The sequence below is a fragment of the Anser brachyrhynchus genome, assembly GCF_964034855.1.
Source record: "Anser brachyrhynchus genome assembly, chromosome: 1".
In the NCBI taxonomy this organism is placed as follows: Eukaryota; Metazoa; Chordata; class Aves; order Anseriformes; family Anatidae; genus Anser; species Anser brachyrhynchus.
The window spans coordinates 175,420,472-175,441,678 of NC_137694.1; the positions used below are offsets into that span (position 1 = coordinate 175,420,472).

At 38.3% G+C, this 21,207-nt stretch overlaps 2 long non-coding RNA genes across 7 annotated transcripts; one reads left to right on the forward strand and one right to left on the reverse strand.

The window, feature by feature from the left end:
• Positions 1–4,643: 4,643 nt before the first annotated feature.
• On the reverse strand, positions 4,644–12,919 carry LOC308195943. Of its 5 annotated transcripts, none has more exons than XR_013951966.1 (7): positions 12,774–12,919; positions 11,636–11,804; positions 10,441–10,488; positions 10,307–10,321; positions 9,827–10,033; positions 9,523–9,703; positions 4,644–9,393 (listed from the first exon to the last, which is right to left on the reverse strand). It is a non-coding gene; the product is annotated as an uncharacterized lncRNA (long non-coding RNA). The 5 variants fall into 5 exon arrangements; XR_013951969.1 differs by having other exon boundaries at positions 11,668–11,804; positions 12,774–12,917; XR_013951970.1 differs by having other exon boundaries at positions 10,278–10,321; positions 11,668–11,804; positions 12,774–12,917.
• A 680-nt stretch (positions 12,920–13,599) lies between these two features.
• On the forward strand, positions 13,600–19,566 carry LOC308195949. 2 transcript variants are annotated; one of them, XR_013951971.1, is made up of 3 exons: positions 13,600–15,818; positions 18,490–18,585; positions 18,685–19,566. It is a non-coding gene; the product is annotated as an uncharacterized lncRNA (long non-coding RNA). The 2 variants fall into 2 exon arrangements; XR_013951972.1 differs by having other exon boundaries at positions 18,490–18,576.
• Positions 19,567–21,207: the final 1,641 nt, after the last annotated feature.

Here is a 21,207-nt window from a genome sequence, read left to right on the forward strand (position 1 = left end):
TATATATAAATGAATATTTGATTGGATATTTTCAGTTAGGTATCCAATCACAATTACAGTCAGGGTTAGATTTACTTTGCCAATGTCATCACCTATGTCAATATTATAACATGGATATATGTTTATAACACAAATTAAGTAGTTTTTGAAAGACTAGGTAATTTAAACTTAATACCTCATCATAAAGATAGGTAAATCAGAGAATCTGAAAGAATAATGAATAAGACATTTGTTTCATTTTAATCTAGCTGTCTAAAAGTTATTTTATGTTATCGTTAGGTTCTTTCTTTAGTTAGTGTGGACAGGAAATTCCAGAGAACAGTTTTTTTCCTGTGTGTTAATACCCTTGGACGGGATGACTCAGCCAATGGAGTAGGCTTGTATACCTCTGCTATCTGTGAAAACTTTTGGTTAGACTGTATACCTGCTTTTATGTAATTAAATATAGGCAAGATGAATGCCATCTGCAGCACTTCCTACTTCTTACCTTGTATTCAGTGTTGTTTTGATAGTACATGCCCATGGATTCTGTTTCTCTTGGAAATCCATACAGATCCGAGAGCAGAAACTTTGACAGCCGTCCAGTTACTTTTCTCACCAGGAGTAGAGAAGCCTTGACTTCTCTACTCAGTTGTCTCAGGCCACCCATCTACTTTTCTGCTATTGTGGGATATTGGGATCTTTGGACAAGACCACAAGGTTTGAAATGCTTATGTGAGTTCCCCCAGTTGCGAGAAAATTAATATTACCCAACTCCCTCTTTTTAAATGAAAGATGGCCGAAGATACTACATTTTTTTTTCCTACTCTGCTACACTCCACTTGCAGATTTGTGGTTGAATTGCTATCTCATACTGCCTTTGCTACTATCTTCTTTGTGTCCAAGCACTCTGTTAATAGTGCACTCTGTTAACAGTGCATCCACAACAAGCAGTGAGGCTTTTCACCAGTGATGTGAGGGGGGCTGGAGTCACACCTGGCACTGCGACTACATATTTCTGACAGAAATTGTTTGAGGCATGGCAACTTGAGTTTACTGAATAATAATCTTAATAATTATTAAAATATAATTATTATAATATATAATTGTAATGTTATAATAATTAAAATATTATAATAATAAAAATAATTATTAAAGTAATTGTTGAAAGACATTTAAAATATTAAAATTATTAAAAAATATTTTCCCTCTTTATTGAATAAATAATTACTTCACCTAGAATATCACCAGTGGGACCAGACAGAAAAATATCTTTTGAAAGCAATCTATTAATTACTTCAAGCAATTTCATAGGGTTATGTTACCTCATAAACTGGTATTAAAATAGCACCAAAATATTTTGTTTTGTTAATAGAACTGATTTTAATTGGAACTGATTTTAATTCTCCTACGCAAACAAATATATGTGAAAAGTATGAAAACAAATATATATGAAAAGCTCTCCTGGCAAATCCAGATAGTCAGAAAGTGATTTGTTTCACCTTTAGAAAGGATTTTAAATTGTCCAGATTATATGTTAACCCTGTTTTTGTACCCTACCTTGTCACTAATTCAGATTATTATATCTCTTTCCGTACCTATGGTAGTATCTAACTGTGGTGATTTCACCTTGATGGGCAGCCAAGCTCCACCAAACCACTCTCTCACTTCCCCTCATAAAAAGAACAGGGAGAGAAAATATGATGAAAAAAGGCTCAGAGGTTGAACTAAGAACAGGGAGATCATTCACCAGTTATCATCAGGTACAAAACAGACTCAGAATAAGGGAGATTAATGTAATTTATTGCCTATTACGAATAGACTACAGCAATGAGAACTAAAAATAAACTAGAAATACCTTCCCATCCCCCATCCATATTCTTCTACCTCCTCCCCCAAAGCGGTGCAGGGGAGTGGGAAAAGTAGGGCCGTGGTCACTCCCTAACACTTCATCTCCGCTACTCCTTCACGGTCACTCTCTGCCCCTGCTCCATGTGAGGTCCCTCCCACGGGATGCCGTCCTTCCTGAACTGAGCCTGCGGGGGCTGCCCACAGGCAGCAGCTCTTCAAGAACTGCTCCCACACGGCTCCGTACCACAGGGTCCATCCATCCCCCAGGAGCAAACTGCTCCAGCACGGGTCCCCCACGGGCAGCAGCTCCCCCCAGACCCCCTGCTCCTGCGTGGGCTCCTCTCCACGGGCTGCAGCTCCGGCCCGGGGCCTGCTCCTGCGGGGGCTCTCCATGGGCCGCAGCCTCCTCCAGGCCACATCCACCTGCTCCACCGGGGGCTCCTCCACGGGCTGCAGCGTGGAGATCTGCTCCGTGTGGGACCCATGGGCTGCAGGGGGACAGCCTGCTCCACCAGGGGCCTCTCCACAGGCTGCAGGGGAATTTCTGCTCTGGTGCCTGGAGCACCTCCTGCCCTCCTGCTGCACTGACCTTGGGGTCTGCAGGGCTTTTCCTCTCACATTTTCTTACTCCTCTCTCCCAGCTGTTGTGGTGCAGCAGATTTTTCCTTTCTTAAATCTGCTCTCACAGAGGTGCAACCAACATCACTCCCTGGCTCAATTCTGACCAGCGATGGGTCCCTTTTGGAGCTGGCTGGACCAGGTTCTAACCAGCTGCACCTATCGTAGGGCAGCTGCTGGGCTCTTGTCACAAAGGCTATCTGTGCAGCCACCATGCTACTAAAATCTTGCCACATAAACCCAATACACTAATACAAGTCCTAAAGCCCTTGCATGCCCCTTAAGTTTTGGGCTTCTTGAATTGATCTGCTTTGCTTTTATTTTATTAATTAAAAAATGGAAGTGGTATATTTAAGAGGTATTTTACTCTATCCATTTAGACTGATATGTTTGCCTGCCTCTCCTCTTCCATATCAACTAGCAGGGGAAACCAACAAAAATTGTTTGTATATTTCCGAATGTATACTTCTCCACATTCTTTCCTATAATGTGAAGTTTTTTTGTTTGTTTGTTTTTATCAGTAGTAAGGGAAAGAGGAGGAATTCCATTTTTTTCCCCTACTTTTTGGGTAGGAAACTTAAGCCACATACCTCTGGTCTGCTCCTTGGCCAGGAGCACTGGTAGGACCAAGCTCAGATGTGGAAATACTTTGCCTGTGACCTGTGTCCTTTAAGGTCTGAAAGGAACCTCACTCCCAACAGCGTACACTTGTTACTTTTAAATGACTTCCCTCAGAGCCAAGCCAAGAAAAACTATACTAGGACCTATTCAGCAGATAGCTTTAATAATGTTCTTAGTACTGCTGCAAGTCTCATTCATAGGGATACCTGAACATACACAGATGAAGAGAGTAGTGGGGATATATCTAAATAAGGTGGCATGAAAGATGAAGAAATGAAAATAAGCCCACTTATATAACACAAAGTTGTATACAAGGATGGCATCATGTAGGAAATACATAAAAGAGAATTAGTGAACTTACATTTAGTGGCACTCCTGTGTTATCATATACTATCATACAACCTTGACAAATCTTCCCCCCCCCTCCCCCCCCCCCCTTTTCTTCCCCACTGAAGTCTATAGAGGCACAACTTTCCTAAGATATGACAAAGCTTCTCTCTCATTAGCACCAAGTAACAGCCAATTCACCCGTGGTGCAAGTTGTCTTTCCTGTTTGGAACAGAGTTATGCCTGCCCTTCTCTAAATAACTTTTGTAAAGGGTATAGTCTGTTTGGTCATGCAGTTATGTATGTTGTCAAACAGAACAGGAAGCAAGATCGCATGTTCTCGTTCATCTCTTGATCCATAACTGCTTGATTAGACTAGTTCTCGGAGTTTAATCTTAGTGCTTGACCTGTCTTATCCTTTTTCACTGAAGAAAAAAGCTCAGCTTTTCTGATAATCTTAGCGGCTGATGGCATACTTATAAGGATATCGTGGGTAGCTGAAGTCAAACCTGCTGTACCTACTTTGAAGTATTAATTGATGTGGCCTCAGTGTAACTGGTCATTCACTATTAACACTTGTGTTAGTATCAGTGTCCAATAGGATGCCAGGAATGCTTTTGGTCACACTAAAATGGTAGGAAAAAAAAAGAAAGTATAGCAGACAAACTTTTATTTTGTTCATCCACATACATGTAAAGGATCATCTAGGTAAGTCAATATCAATGCCAACTATTACAAGCATGTAACACCCCATTTTGACTGCAGCAGTTGAAAATGGCACTGCTAAAGCATTTATCACGCTGACCTGTCCACGTTGATCCACTTCAAGCAAGTTGCAAGCTTTTTGTGGTAGCCAGATAGGATACATAACACCTCCTGAACTAAAGCAATTTACAGCTTGGTCCAATGAAGTAAAGAGGAGTCAACTGCAGCTTCTTCTAATATACCAGGCTAGGACACTGTTGCCGTTCAGAAACTTCTGCTTGTTAACATATCTATGTTTCTGGGAGAACAAATCAAGGAAAAGGTCAGGTGATAACCATTTGTTCATGCACATCTAACATGCAGTGTAATATGTGTCAATACAATGAGGAATTCATCTAACCCATCTTAGACATGTATATGTGTTTTTTAATTACATTTTTAAGTCTGAGCAGTTCTTATTGTTAGAGAGAAATACGCAGTTTCAATGAGTGATTGAAATCACCCTTTGTTGTCAGTCGTCAATGGAGAGATTTATAGAACGATTCAGAGCAACCAGTTAAATGAAACTCCCTCTCAGTTCCACCAAGGTACCTTTGCATATGAGATTGTCTCACACATAAGAGGAGCAGAAGGAAAAGAGAAATCAGTATTGTCTTGATAAGTACCCTTTCCGAGGAATAAGAATGGGAAGCACCCTTACCCATCAATAAGAATGTCCAGAAACTACCATGGGTTTTCTTTAGAAGTGCACTTGTAACAAGAAGTAATGATTACTAAGCAGATTAAAAAAAAAACAAAACAAAACACTCAGTATCTTTGAGATCAGTTTATTTTTATTCAAGAGCTTCCCAGGTGGGTACTACACTGAACAGAATGTGTAAAATGAAAATTTTGATAAAAATAGGCTAACGCTGCATTTTGCAAACTATTGAAACTTTGAACTACTGAATGCAAAAATTAAATAAGTAACTTTATTCATGAAAGATATATTTAATTTTTAAGTGTTTGTCATTAAAATAATCTATGGTGTTTGGACTAATACAAGTTTGGAACACTGCAATATTATTTTTTTGGTTAATTTGATATTCCTGAGGGAACTTTGTGACAGCTCAAAATTACTCCTTTCTTCCTCCCCCACCTTTCGTTCTATTTTATTTGTTGACCAAGTAAAACCATTTGCCAGTTTTGGACCTTAGGTATTAATAATGAGGATGGTATGACCTTGATTTATATTTCTGTGAGTTATTCAGCCACGTTAGCTACATTCAGTTGGATTTAAATAGGTTTGCCACTGTAAGTATAGAATTATATGTTATCCATACTGAAATATTTCCCTCTTTCCTTAAAATACAGGATCAACAGAGGGAAAAAAAAAAAAAGGTGTTAATACTTATCCCAATTAGACTTGATCAGTATAACCTGCTGCTGAATAATCTTTAATGAGCACAAATGCTCATGACCCTAATTTTATTTACATCTCTTACCATCAAGACTGAGAGGTGTCTAAGCAGTGTGCAGAAATCTAGGGGATATTTACTGCTTTCATGGTCTACTGTCACAGCTGTTATTCACCTTAAAAGATCTTTTACTCAGCAGGTTTACTCAGCACCTGGCCTGATGGTTGCAGATGAGTCCCATCTGTCTCAAAGGGGGAATGGATCCTAGCTCAGGAGCTGGCAGGGCTCATTGAGAGGGCTTTAAACTAGGTACAAAGTGGGAAAAGGGTGAAATGAGGCTCAACAGGGATGAGCCTGGGGGAGCAATGCCAGGGTTGGGGGTGAGGGCAATGACACAACTGAAGTGCATCTACACCAATGCACACAGCATAGGCAATAAACAGGAGGAAAAGAAATTGTGTGGCAGGCAAACTATGACCTAGTCGTCATCAATGAAACGTGGTGGGACCACTCCCTCAACTGGAGTGCTGCAATGGATGGCTACAAGCTCTTCAAAAGGGACAGGCAACAAAGGAAGGGTGGTGGCATGGCTCTCTGTGTTAGAGAGTATTTCAATGTTGTTGAGCTCGGAGTTGGGAATGATAAGGTAGAGTCCCTGTGGATAAGGATCAGGGGGCTGGCCAACAAGGCAGACATCCTGGTGAGTGTCTCTTATAGACCACCAAACCAGAATGAAGAGACAGATGAGATGTTCTATCAGCAGCTAGCAGAAGTCGCTCAATCGCCAGTGCTTGTTCTCATGGGGGACTTTAACTTCCTGGACATATTCTGGAAATACAATAAAGACCTGTGGAAGCAGTATAGGAGTTTCTGGAGTGTGTGGAAGACAGCTTCCTGACTTAGCTAGTTAGTGAGCCTGCCGAAGGGGGTGCCCCTCTAGACCTACTGTTCACGAACAGAGAAGGACTGGTGGGAGATGTGGTGGTAGGGAGTTGTCTTGGGTAGAGTGACCATGAAATCGTAGAGTTCTCTATTCTTGGTAGTCAGTAAAATTGCTACCTTGGACTTCTGGAGGGCTGACTTTAAATTGTTCAGGACACTGGTAGGGAGGAGGGTCCCTAGGGAGCCAGTCCTGAAGGGCAGAGGGGTCCAGGAAGGCTGGATGCTCCTCAAGAAGGAAGTCTTAAAGGCACAGGAACAGGCTGTCCCCGTGTGCTGGAAGATGAGCTGGCGGGGAAGAAGACTGGCATGGCTGAACAGGGGACTTTTGTAGAGTGTCCAGGAGAAAAAGAGAGTTTATGTCCTGTGGAAGAAGGGGCAGGCAACTTGGGGACAGTACAATGAAGTTGCTAGCATATGCAGAGAAAAAATCAGGAAGGCCAAAGGCCAGGATGAGTTCAACTTACCCACTATGGATAAGGAAAACAAAAAAAATGTTTTAATAAATATATTACTGGCAAGAGGAAGGCCAAGGTGAATCCCCATCTTCTACTGGATGCAGGGGGGAACGTGGATAAGGAAAAGGCTGAGGTTCTTAATGCCTTCTTTGCATCTGTCTTTACTAACCAGACCACTTATCCTCAGGGTACTCAACCTCCCAACCTGGAAGTCTAGGACGGGGAGCAGAAGAAACCCCCCACAGTTCAGGTGGAAACAGAGACCTGCTGCTCCATCTGGACAGTCACAAATCCATGGGGCCAAATGGGATCCACCCAAGGGTGCTAAGGGAGTTGGTGTATGTGATTGCTGGGCCGCTTTCCATCATCTATCAGCAGTCATGGTCATCCAGAGAGGTCCTGGATGACTGGAGACTTGCTAATGTGATGCCCATCTTTAAGAAGGGTCGTAAGGAGGACCCAGGAAACTACAGGACTGTCAGCCTGACCGCGGTGCCAGGAAAGGTGATGGAACAGGTCATCTTGAATGTAATCACACAGGATATGCGGGACAACCAGTGGATCAGGCCCAGTCAGCATGGGTTCATGAAAGGCAAGTCCTGCCTGACCAACCTCATCTCCTTCTATGGAGGTGACCTGCCTGGTGGATGAGGGAAAGGCTGCTGACGTAGTCTAGCTAGACTTCAGCAACGCTTTTGACACAATCTCCCATAGTATTCTCCTGGAGAAGCTGGCAGCCCATGGCTTAGACAGGTACACTCTGGGTTAAAAACTGGCTGGACGGCTGTGCCCAGAGAGTAGTGGTAAATGGAGTGAAATCCAGCTGGTGACCAGTCACCAGTGGTGTTTCCCAGGGGTCAGTGTTGGGAACCATCCTCTTTAATACCTTTATTGATGATTTGGACGAGGCAATTGAGTGCACCCTCAGTAAGTTTGCAGATGACAGCAAGTTGAGGGGTAGTGTTGATCTGCCAGAGAGCAGGAAGGCCCTGCAGAGGGACCTGGACAGGATGGGTCGATGGGCAGAGGCCCATGAGATGAGGTTCAACATGGCTAAGTGCAGGGTCCTGCACTTTGGCCACAACAACTGCATACAGCACTACAGTCTTGGCTCAGAGTGGCTGGAAAGCTGTGTGGAGGAAAAGGATCTGGGGGTGTTGGTCAAAGCTCATTTGAACATGAGCCCACAGTGTGCTCAGGTGGCCAAGAAGGCCAGTGGCATCCTGGCTTGTTATTATAATAATGACAAAATAATATGCAAAACAAGCAATGCACAGTTCCTCACCACCTGCAATCCCCAGACAATGCCAGTGCCCCAGCCCATTTTATTGCCTTTTATACTTTTATTGCCCCACATGACATCACATAGTATGGAATATTCCATTTACTAATTTGGGTCAGCTGTCCTGGTTCTGTCCCTTCCCAGCTCCTTGTGGATCCTCAGCCTCCTCGCTGATAGGGCAGCACAAGAAGTTGAAAATACTTTACTTACTGTAAGCACTGCTCTGCAACACTAGAGGCTTGGGGAAGAGTGCCTCAAAAGCTGTGGAGAAGAAAAAGGATCTGAGGGTGCTGGTCAATGCTTGCCAGAACATGAGCCAGCAGTGTGCCCAGGTGGCCAAGAAGGCCAAAAACATCCTGGCTTGTATCAGGAATATTGCAGCCAGCAGGACCAGGGAGGTGACTGTTCCCCTGTACTCAGCTCTGGTGAGGCCACACCTCAAGTACTGTGTTCAGCTTTTGGCCCCTCACTACAAGAAGGACATTGAGGCCCTGGAGCCTGTCCGGAGAAGGGCTATGAAGCTGGTGAAGGGCCTGGAACACAAGTCCTGTGAGGAGTGGTTGAGGGAGCTGGAGTTGTTTAGTCTGGAGAAGAGGAGGCTCAGGGGAGACCTTATTGCTCTCTACTACTACTTGGAAGGAAGCTGTGGGGAGCTGGGGGTTGGCCTCTTCTCACAGATAACTAGTGATAGGACTAGATGGAGTGGCCTCACGTTGTGCCAGGGGAGGTTTAGTTTGGAAATTAGGAGACATTTCTTCTCAGAAAGAGCAGTCAGGCATTGGCATGGGTTGCCCAGGGAGGTGGTGGAGTCACCGTCCCTGGGGGTGTTTAAGGAAAGGTTGGACGTGGTGCTTAGGGACATGGTTTAGTGGGTGACATTGCTGGTAGGGGGATGGTTGGACTAGGTGATTTTGGAGATCTTTTCCAACCTTAATGATTCTATTTTAATTAGAAGCATTTTACTCCTCTACCTTCCTGAAGGCAAAGAGTCACCAACCCACTTCAGTACTGTTCCAGTGATTGCAGGCAAAAACATAGCTTAACAGGACACAAATACCAAGTTTCATAATTGTACACCAAAATGTCAAGTAAAGAAGAGAGAGAGTTGTTTAACGGTCATTGTGTTAGCCCACACTTTAGGAGATAAAAACAGTTTTTCTTCAGTTTTCCTGTGTGATGTCCAAGCAAGTCATTCATATTCTCTTCAGAGCACCATCTGTAAAGTGGGATGAACAGGTTTTGTTACCTTACAAGAATACTGAGCATATTGGTACATCATCTATAGAAGTAGAAGTGTGATGCTTTAGATGAGATACAGCCTCTCTGAAATTAATTTAGACAGCACCTGGTCCAGAGATGACTTGTGACTGGCCAGTCCAGAATGTTGGAAGAGCTAGTACATAACTGCCTATATCTGCTTATACAGGCATGTTTAAATGGACATTCTTAGCCCATTGCAAGTATTCCCAAAGTCACATATAGTCAATCAATTTTTGTTCTCTTTGTTCAGTTTATCTATCAGAGATCTGGAAGACAAAGAAAATGGTATCATGAGAAGTCATCAGCTTACAACAAATGACGCAAACTTAAATTTCTTTAAATATAGGTATAGCAGCTGTAAGGAAATATGGTAAAACTGTTTAACTTACATTATAATGGTCTCCAGCTGAGAACAACCACCCATTCTACCAGATCTAGAACAAGCACCATGGTTCTCTCTGCCTGTCCTTCTCTTTTTTTCAGAAAAAGCACCACAGCTGAAAAGGAAGGGTTTCTAGAACTGCTGTCTCTACCTCAGCACCTCAGGATTTTAAAGGAAAGGATTCTGTTCTTCCAGGATATCAGTGGACTGCTTTCTAGAGCATAAAAGCAATGTAGAATAAAAATAGCTATATTAGATTACATTTTAACACTACCCTTCATTAAGGGCCAATTTCACATGATCTTTGCAGAACTTTGGGAATATGTTATAATAAATCTACCGTTACACAGTATTAGCTTTTTTTTTTTGGGTGTGTGTATGTAATTTCAGAGGATCAATTATACATTATTTCAGGATCATAAAAAGGAGGGAAAAACATTTTAACAATAATCCAGAACCATGTATGTCGTGGCTGCCTCAGGCTTACTAGGTCAGCAATTGCCTGAAAAAAAAACATTACACAATAAAAGTGAAAAATAAGTCAGAGGAGAATTGAAATAAAAAAAAACAGAAACAGTCATAATGGACAAATATGATTGGCACAAGAGTGCACTAGAATACCTCAGGATGAAGACAACCCTGAAAACAGCAGGAAGCAAATTACACCATCTGTTAAAAAAAAAAAAAAAAACTTATCAAAGTACCTTTAGGGCTGCGCATAAGCAGTGTCTCAATTGCCTTTTTCAGCATGTCTATTACTGCCCCAAAAATGCTTTAGAAGAACAACCCACTGAGACCTATAATCTCTAGTCAAGAGCAATTATTATAAATGTATCTGAAAACAGTTGTTTTTAAAATCTCACCATGTATTTTCAATGGTATCTCAGAGTTCTAACTGATGTCAGAACCTACTAAATTTTAGACAAGCAACTTCAAATAAATTTAAGGTATCTGAGTATTTACAAGTTATATACACAGAGGATACAGCAATGCCAAGAAAAGTTGGATAGGACTTTAGTCAGGGTTTTTGCAAGAATGAATTTCTTCCAAGGTTCAAACCAACACTTAAGATTCTTTATATACCAATATCTAATCTATGTACAGCATATAGCTGAAAATTAGACTTAAATTTGGGTAATAAGCTATTTAAATAAAAATATAAGGAGAAGAAAAAAATAGGGAAGAAAGTCTTTTCACCAGCTCCCACAAGAAAATATCTGAGAAAGAGCTCGGTAGAAAAATCATTCCAGGTCTTTTTGTTGTTGTTGCTGTTCATGCTTAAAAGCTTAAAAAGAGTATAGATAAAGGAGTTATCTTCTTAGGCAGAAATACAACTACTTTATCTTTGGCCTGAATCACAACATGAAATTCCTCAAACTATTTGGCAGGCTACATATGGGGGCAGAAATGGGGAAACACACACACTGAAGTGATCAATGTACCTATACTAAGATATTGAAATCACAGCATCCTACCTCTACATGGATAGCTGGTCTCATCCTTGGAGTTCTATACAGTCCTGTAATACTGTACCATTGTTACTAGCCTTGAGCTTTATATTGAGACATATATATATATATATATTGCACAGCCTCAGAAATAAGGCTTATCAAGCCTGCTGTGTCTGAACTTATCTTGACCTGCATACAGCTGTGATTTATTTAATTTAGCTGTGACAGACATTTTTCTAACTGACCAGGTGGTAATGGCTACTTTGTTTAAATTGTGTTTATCTTTTTATAGTACATACATAATTTTATATAGATAGCAGTAACAAGTAGTTATTATATGTAGAAAAAGATATTTATGATTGTACCATAATGATGCAGTCTGCATCATTACGCATGCCTTGAGAAGTGAGGACACAGGTTGCAGAGCAGAGGACTGCAGGCATGGCATGATGAGGGCTGGTGCAGTAGAACCCACAGCTATGAACAACTCACCCATGACCAGTTACGGTAATGCTGACCAGAGCTGTACAAAACCTAAGGGTAAGGAACAGAACCATGGTATTTAACATACCTAGAAGGCTCCACATATAGTACTTTTGAACGTAATATGGTGCCACAGACAAATGAAGAAAGAACAAAGGCTTAAAAGTATGTTAGAAAATATATTAAAATGTTAAAATTAAAATACTAAACATTAAAATGTGTATGCTACATTGAAGAAGAACCCATTATCATGAACACTCCGCATTCTTCCCAGCAAAGTTCTTCAAGTGCTTGTTACTCCCACTATGAAAAGAATGAAGCCACTGATCTTAAGACCAAAAAGAACAGGGAGGCATCCATACTAATAACCTGTGAGTACTGCATACCACAACCACCAAAAATATCTAATCACTTCTTTCTATATGAATTAGGCAGTTATAGCTCTGAAATCATACATAGTATTATTTCACACTGCACATAATGTAGGTTTCTTGATAAAAAGGGAGCCGGAGACACACATCCATTTTTCTAAATAAAAGGACATTTTTAATTCAAATTACTTCTGATATTTATGAAAATTTATTTTTATTTTTATATTGATTTAAAACAATTTTAAAGAATTTTTAGAGTGGTGCTAACCATGAATTTTAAAACATTTATTGCATAAATAAACTAATAGTTTCAATGTAGGTCATATGTCTTTTCAGGAAAGTAGTATTAGTGCAAATATATCATTAACAAACAATAAGATGCTAGCATAAGAGTTTCAGTACTTCCTTTAAGTTTTTCTTCTGTTTCTTTCTACACCAGATGAAATGTCACTGTTTGAAAAATGTAAATAATTATTTTAATTGTCTCCAGAAATAAATATATATAAGGAAATATGCATGAAGTCTAGCAATAAGATTTATATCAAATGAATTCCTTATTAAATTCCTCCCAGGTATCAAGTATTTTTTCTCACTCTCAAAAAAATAAAAAATAATTAATTAAAAAAAAAAATCAAGGCAGCTACTTAACCTCTTATTGTAAAGATATACTGGAACTATAGCAACATTCCTCCTTGAACCTTTTTGGTTTTCCAGTAAAAAGGTATCACAAATCCATTTCTCCTACTATTTTACAATAACTACATACAATTTTACATAGCTTTTGGCTGTCATTTATTTATTGAGACTATTTAAATTGAGCTACAACACCTGTTTTTTCGGTCGGGTCCATCCAATTTTCCAGCTGAGTTTATTCAAGCCCTAACAAGATCAAATTCATCCTGTGGTCATCTGTGTTAAAGCAATACCCTTTTCAAGCTTTTCACCTTGTCTACCTAACACAAAAGGAGAGTCCAGTATGCTTTTGGCTACTTCTCAAAATAAAATGCCAAATGAGTGTTCCTGTTTCAATAAAAAGTGAAATAAGTTGCTAATTAAAAAATAAAAATACTCCTCCTCAAAGTATGTTCTGTTGATCAAAACATATAAATCTCATAAAAATTGATAGGCTTACATGGAAAACTCTCTGTAAGATATTGCTAGGCTCTTGCACATAAACAGATTGCTGGCAGCTAATCTCTCTGATTATACAAAGATGGAATTATAGCACAAATTACTGATGGGCTCATTGGCTTGAATTCCCCACTTCAAAAAGTGGATTCTTGCTTTTATATTCTGTGACAAATGACCTACCTAACCGTTCACCCATGCAGTGGAACAAGCTCAGAAGCTGATAGAACTATTGGTACTGGTGAAACTTGATTGTAAAAAAAACCTCATTCACCCTGACTGCTAGCAGATTGTCTCAATATAATTAATGTTATGTCCTCTCTGTCAGCTTTATGCTTTGCTTTCATTCATCACAGCCTTAGAATATGAGAGAAAGAAAGAAAGATTGGATCAGACTTTGGTGGGGAGCCTTCCAAATTTTCACAAAATGAACACATATAATAGTTAAAAGATAAAATTAAAACTATCATCAGTGAAATTCAGTGAAATTGAGGATGTCCTTCCTCAGCCTTATAAACTCATATATTTTTAAACTGTATGCAAATTTATCTAAGAGTTACATAAAAAAAATATTCATTGGAATTGAAGAATATTACATAGAGACCAGATTTTCAAAGTCTCATGTGCCTTTTTGATATCCACTGAGTATTAAGTAAGGACTCAGATTCCATTCAATATGGAAAAGAAATGAGCAGGTACTCAGAGGCACCTCAGCACCACATCTGCAAATAATAATGGAGTAGTATTGGTGGTTTGCTTTTTCATTGGCTTATCATTTTTTTCTTTCAGAGTGGAATTTATTTCCCTCTTCCTGTTCCCTACTACTCTTCTTATTCATATAAAAAATGAAATTAAACTTTGAGTTTCCAAAGAACTTGAGGTTGGCATACATTCATAAGTATTTTCTGCCACTTAAATAACAATTGCAGTTGATCAAGGAGGAATTTTCAGATGGCCTCAAAGGACAAATACAGAAAATAATGCCAATAACTTATTGAAAATTAAAGACTTGACAGATAGGCTATGGTAGATATAAATTTGTTTGTGTGATCTGAATTCTTTTTATTTATGATCCTCTTCAAGAGCAAGGAACTGGGGATGGAAAGAAGATTCCCAGGAAGACAGTAATTTTTATAAAGGTTGGATAAAAATCTATATGCAAGAAGTGTGAAAGCTGCATATAGATAGGCCAGAACTACTTTTTTTTTTTTTTTTTCAATTTGGAGTGCCCTTAATAATATGCTTTATGTTTTGATTAAAAAGATGTACTGCTTTGGCCCACAAAGATTATACCAGTCATAGTGTAAATCTGCTTTCTGATTGGCACAAAGGAAGCTCATGCTCCCATTGTTGAATTTCAGAAGCTGAGAAAAGATATTCTCTACTCTCTGATCTTTCAAACTGCAAGCTTTCAGCAGTCTGTTCAGCCATGAGAAATATCAAAGCTTTAAAGAAAAATTGTCCACAAAAAAATAAAATAAAATAAAATAAAATAAAATTAAATAAAATTAAATTAAAATGTCAAACAAAGCAACTACACATACGTCATTCCAACCCATATAGTTATTTTTAATAGTTATTCTAGCCCTTCAATATAGTTATTTTTAAAGCTTAAGGGCCATGATCCCCTGAAAATGAAGCTTAAATAATGACTCAATTCTCACAATATATTATCTCTCCAAAATACATCTTTGGCTTGACTCATTTTGTAACTCTTTCTTTGAGGCAGTAGGACTTCTTGAAGGAAGTGTGGAAGCTTTTTAAGATGGTATCTGGTAAAGATTAGTCCAAAGAATTTTAGACAACATTAAACTTATTTTGCTTCTATTCCTTAACACTCTGGTTATAAACTTGATTCCTAAATGAAAAATTCCTAGATTATTTCCCTCTGAAGGAATAGCAGTGTCATAAACTACTGGAAGCAGAATTGTTGGCTCTGTACAGCAGACTTTAATTTTCTCCATCACTTTTACAAAATTAATTGCATTTGCATGTGTATCTACAGCACTATTTGTGAAGAGTGAGGTCATACATCTTTGTCTCCTTCGCTAGTTTAACTGCTTCATGGCATGTCATTGGCTAGCAAATTGTAGGAACATTGTGTGATGGTGTGCTCCACCCACACCTTCCTAACCTTTATTTCCTGTAACCCTTCTCAAGCGTTAACCACCAGTGGCAGTCATGATGGCTGCATTCAGCTTGAGCAGATAACCATCAGCAGCAGTTGTGGTGGATGCAATCTGGTCGTGATGGCTGCAGCCAGACTGATAACACACCAGTCAAGGGGCTAGTTGAGCAATGTGCTCACCTAACCACTAGTCAATATCTCCCTCAAGCCAAATTTGGAAGAAACTAACATCTGCAGTTGGTATGCAAATATGACTGTTAGTCAACCATCTTACTCCATAAATAGTGAGCACCCCAAGAGTCCGTTAAGCTCTTCTATATGATAGAGGTCTGAAAAACAGGATCTCCCCTTGGGCAGGGACTCCTCTCAAGGTTAAGCCTGCTGTAGAGATCCTTTATGCCTTAATGCCAAGAAATTCCTTGTTGCTACAGATCCTTGGTAAGTGATTAATAGCTGGATAAACTTTGTAACCTTCACTAAGATTATATTTTAGATTGATTGTACACATGTAATCTTTAAACATAAACCATTGACAAAGTCTTGGACTAGGATTGGATCCAGCTGCACCTAGGCTCCCTACCTTTTTGGTTCAAGGAATTTAGAAAGCAAGAGGGTCCATTCCAAAACTTGTGAGTCAACAGGAGTGTCTCTTCAACCTTTAAACATAAACTGTTGACCAAGTCTGGGACTAAGTTTGGATCCAGCTGCTCTTAGCCTCCTCTGAGAAGGAGTTTAGAATGCAAGGGGGTCCACTCTGAACCTCGTGACTCAATGAGACAGTCTCCTGGATGAGTGTATTTAACCCTATCTTCTATCCTATAAATGACTGAGTATAACTTGCCATCGAATCTTGTTAAGGTGCTATTTACAATCAGACTTTGTTAAATCACTATATTATATCAATAAACATTGCTGCTTCTCTGTTGTGAGTGAAGTGCATTGCTCCCATTTGCAATACATTGTCCCATGCATTATTTGTAAGTAAAATGGATTCATGTCATAACACACACAAACAAAAACAAAAACAACAAAATAAATATTTTTTTAAAAAAAAAATGAATAAGATGTAGAAGAACTAACTGATAAGTCCAAAGGCACAGGAAGTGGGAAGTGCGTTACACAGCCAGAAGTTGAATCGTGATCTTTTAGTACAGTGCAATAGTCACAACACCATACAATCATATTTCTTCAGAGACCCTCAGAAAAGTAGACTCTAATGCAAGAAATTCCTGTTATGTAGAGGGATATTTCTTTGCATATATATGTTTGTTTTGTTTTGTTTTGTTCTTGTTGTTGTTTGTTGGTTTCTTTCCTTCTTTCTTTTACATGTGATTTCTTATCTATTCAGCTATTCATTCAAATCTATTTTAGCCCAGAAATTAAATTACTTGGTAGTTTTAGTAAACTCAGAGAAGCTGAAAACTTATATAACACAGATTCCATTCTTAAGGGAAAACTCAGATAATTTCATGACCAAGCTTCACATGATATTACATCAAACTATGAAAATGAATTGCATATGATTCAAAAGCATGCTATAGTCAATGATCTGAAATCCATAGATGATCATGTCTCATACTAAGCTGGGTTTTTCTGTTTGTTTGTTTTCAGCTGAAACTGATATCTCAGCAATTACCAAGATCTGTATCTAGTCTTTTGTCAAATGTTGTCTAAAGTCAAAAATTTTGGGGAAAAAAAAAAAAAGATAACCACAACTGCAGATCCTATGTGGTAGACTAAATTGCACAGCTTGCTTTCTTCAGCTTGCTTTCTTATTCCTCTTGAAAAATGCCAACCCAAATCGCCAATTCATAATTAAACTCAGGCATATTCTATACAGTTTCAGTTTGTTATGTGAATATTTCACATAGTTGTCATAACTATATATAGCCCATTAAGTACTATTTTTATTTGTTTTTAAACAATATTAATAACTTATAGTATCACATTATTTTGCAAGTTGCCATCTTCAGTATAAATTTCTGCTTCTCATTAATTCAGAACAATAGGATACCACAAAAATAATTCACTGGGGGCATCATATGCAAGATCTAATGACAATGGCAAGTTGAATGGTAACAGTTGGTTTCAACAGTGAAAGTATATTAAAGTAAATTGAACTGATTATTTAGGACAAAGCAAATGGTATTACTTACCAATCTCATGTCATTCAGTTTTGTGGATGTGCTGAAATTATACTTAATATTCAACTAACCATGTACTTGACATCTTGCCTCTCTCAAACAGAAGGTATATTCTAAACACATGTAAAGAATTAATGGTGAAGAAATGACTACAAATGCAAAAAAAAAAAAAGTGTGTCAATGACACTACTTCCTTCAGCAATTCATTACTTGTGGAAGAATGCAAATGTAACTCAGACACTTATTTAGATAAGGAATGATGTTAAGCAAGCAAATTTGGGGGCTGGATGGGAGTGTGCATGTGGGGAGGGAGTCTAGAGGCAACTGTAACCATTAGCAGTATGACAGTTTAAGTTATTTATCCGCTTTTCACCATAGTGACAAGACTCACTCTTTGGTTTCTCCTGGATTCAGGATGGCTTCTCAATTCGGAGATTAGGATTCAGAAAAAAGCATTATTTCTAGCTGTCAAAAAATCTGGCAGCCCTTCCATGGAGATACAAGAGTTGCTGCTTTGGTGTATGATTCTTTGTTTTTGTTCTTGCAAACTATTTTATCCAACACTGAAAGTCATTTCTGAAAAGTTATTCTGTCACTTACTGCTAGTCCTATTGTCTACCATTTGCAGCAAGAAAGTTCATGTGCTTGGCAATACATACTGTTTCATTCACTTTAACACCTGTCTTCAGAAGAATGCTAAAATTCTTCTGCACAGAATATGTGCAGAACATAGCTTGTAAGATTCTGTGTGGAAAAAAGCTACGTTATATGGACATCTTTACTAAGTGAGCCTGGTCCATCTGCATAAAAATAATCAATCAATCAAACAAACAAACAAAAAAAAAAATAAAACCAGACTGACAGCTTCTCCTGAACATTTGACTGACCTTCAAGAAGAACTTCTCTGCTTATTCTCTCAAGAAAATGTTTGTCCATGGTAACTAATTTTGCTTATGGGATTTCAGGTGGCAGTGCAAAAGGATGAATATCTGTTCACAGCAGATGGAATCTCTTGTGCTCTCTAATTCCATGGAAGTCTTAAGAATGTATATGTAAGCTCTGTAAGAATTACTTTTATTTGGAAAACTGTAACAGACATTTTTATAAAAGCTTATATAACAGTTCTTCATTTTTCCTTTTTCTTTTTTTTTTTCTTCCAGAACTCCACCTGGAGATCCTAATCTAACACACTCACTCAAGTAACACTGAGATCAATACACTTTTTAGCTGAATAAGGAACACCAAATTTGAAGAGGAGGTGTCATTCATAAGTCATGGAACATCTTCTTTATAAGGAGCTGTGAATCATACAACAGATTTGCTGAACAGAACACATATTGCTGTGGATGAAGAGCTGATTATTCCTGATTATAAATCAGATAATATTCAGCAAGGATAATTTCAGATTTTACAGATCAAAAAGTCATTAGGGGTTAAAGATAGGGTTTAAAAAATGATAAATGAAGTATCCGAGCCAAGAAATGACTGGATAGTAGCAGTTCCTACTCATATGATGTGACTGACTAAATCTAAGAGTAAGTATAAGCAGTCCACAAAAAAATGAAAAATAAAAAATAAAAAGCAACAACAAAAAAAAACCTGACTGTAAGTACATGCTTAAAATACTATAGATACTAGCTCAAACTACTATAGGCTACAGATCATGCAGAGCTGATCTATTTGTATTTCATGCCATATGCCAGTTTCTTTACTTAGTGTGTGCTAGAGAACAGATCTTTTAGAGTTTAAGTCCTCAGCACACTTTTATCAGCTTATGGTATGACCATTACACAGTACATAAAACAACAAGAAACTATTTAAAACTAGCTGCACTTTCTTTGTAATGATAACCAAGGCAACAAAATGTGGTGGTCCTAGATTGCACAAATGTGAACCTAGATCAGCAAATGTATGTTAATAAAGACCTGCATCACGATTTTTTTCTCCCCACATTGATGTATATCTTTAAACTTATGTGTCTAACTTTATGATAAAATATCAGTAAGCATAAACTACAGGCTTTATGCACAGTCTGCTATAAATCATTTAGTCAGGTCATTGTAATACTCATCTAACTTTAACTTTGGACAGTTTACTGAGTTAGTATTGTGTCCCTCTCTTTTAAATGTCTACATCTGAGCTAGTTATCCTACATGTTCTTCATAGTTAAGAGTTGAAATAGGATAAGATAAAGCATATCCTCAAAATTACTTTGTTTCTCCATTGACTACAAAGGAAGCTTAGGATGACTAGCTTAGATACAGTTGTTTACATTCAATCAGATGAATCTTTTTCTAGGTACCTAAATTAGCAGCCCCATTTCTGCTGGTCACCTGTAAAGAGAGGTATGGCTAGAACTTAGTGCCATACAGGACAAATAAGAACCAAAGCTTGACCAAGGTGTTCTGAACCATTTCTTAATCCACTCATTTTGCAGAAAGCCTTACAGGGTCTTTATCTCAGGCATCACAAGTTAGATAGTGAAGGCAGACAGTGCGAGTGTCCACCCTCCCAGCAAATTAGGGGGAAACAGCTAATTTAATCTGGCATTGATTTAGAGCAGCTTTTGTGAGTATATAAAGCCCACAGAAATTTAAACTCTTATATATAAACATGGAAACATAGAAATATTGGCTGTAAGGAACCTCTGTAGTTCATCCTCCTACTTGAAGCAGGACTATTACCAACACTAGATCTAGCCCTTATCTGCTTATTTAAGTCCTAAAAACCTCCAGAGGTGGAGATTCCTCAGCCTCTGTGGGAAAACAGTTATTGCGCTGGACTGCATTTGTAATTAGTATATCAGTTCTTCAAGTTCTAAAATTGATTTGCATTATTTGAAAATGAGATGTCCAGGATGTAAATTGCTCATATCAATAGGGAAAAATTCATTAATTCAGTCAAAACAATTAAACAGCAACAAGTACTTTGACTTTTTATAATACCTTTACTTTAATGAACCAAGATAATCGCAACTACGTAGGTTAGGAATATGTTTATTTATACCATATATTTTTTATAAACCATTGAAATATCCTTAAAATTCTAATGCTAATGCAAGATACTGTTCCACATAATTTTATTCCATTTCCAAGTATTTTACCTTTTTACTGTTCTTACGGAATTAATTCCTCAGTTCAATGTTTCAGCAATAAAGTCTTTCTGACTTTCAAATTTATTTATTTTTTTTTACTTCATGCTGCTGAGCCCCTGTAGTTCATATTTATTGTATTTATTGTTTCTTTTCTACAGTCTTTTAGTGATTTTGGATGATGTAAGTGCTCAAATGTCACAATGATAAGCCTAGTATGAAACTTCAATAGACTAGGTTTTTCATAAAAATAACCGGGTGTACAGTTTTTCACACAATTTTACAAAACTGGGCAATTTATTTATTTATTTATCAAGGTAAAGACCATTTAGAGTTTGGAAGTACCCATAAGCAAATGGCTAAATGCTTGGGCAATTTGACTCTAATTTCTTAAACAATCCAATCTGCATTGGATTCAGATAAATATAAACCACCCCTAAGCATGCCATTCTAGGAAGTAATATGTAGAAGAGTTTTATAGGCATGTGGGCTAAGGATATATCATAAGTCAGAGGCAGCAGCTGTTCCCTTAGCTAGCCAAGCTATTTCAGTAACGTTTGCTCATCAGTTCATTTTTTCTTAACATGATCCA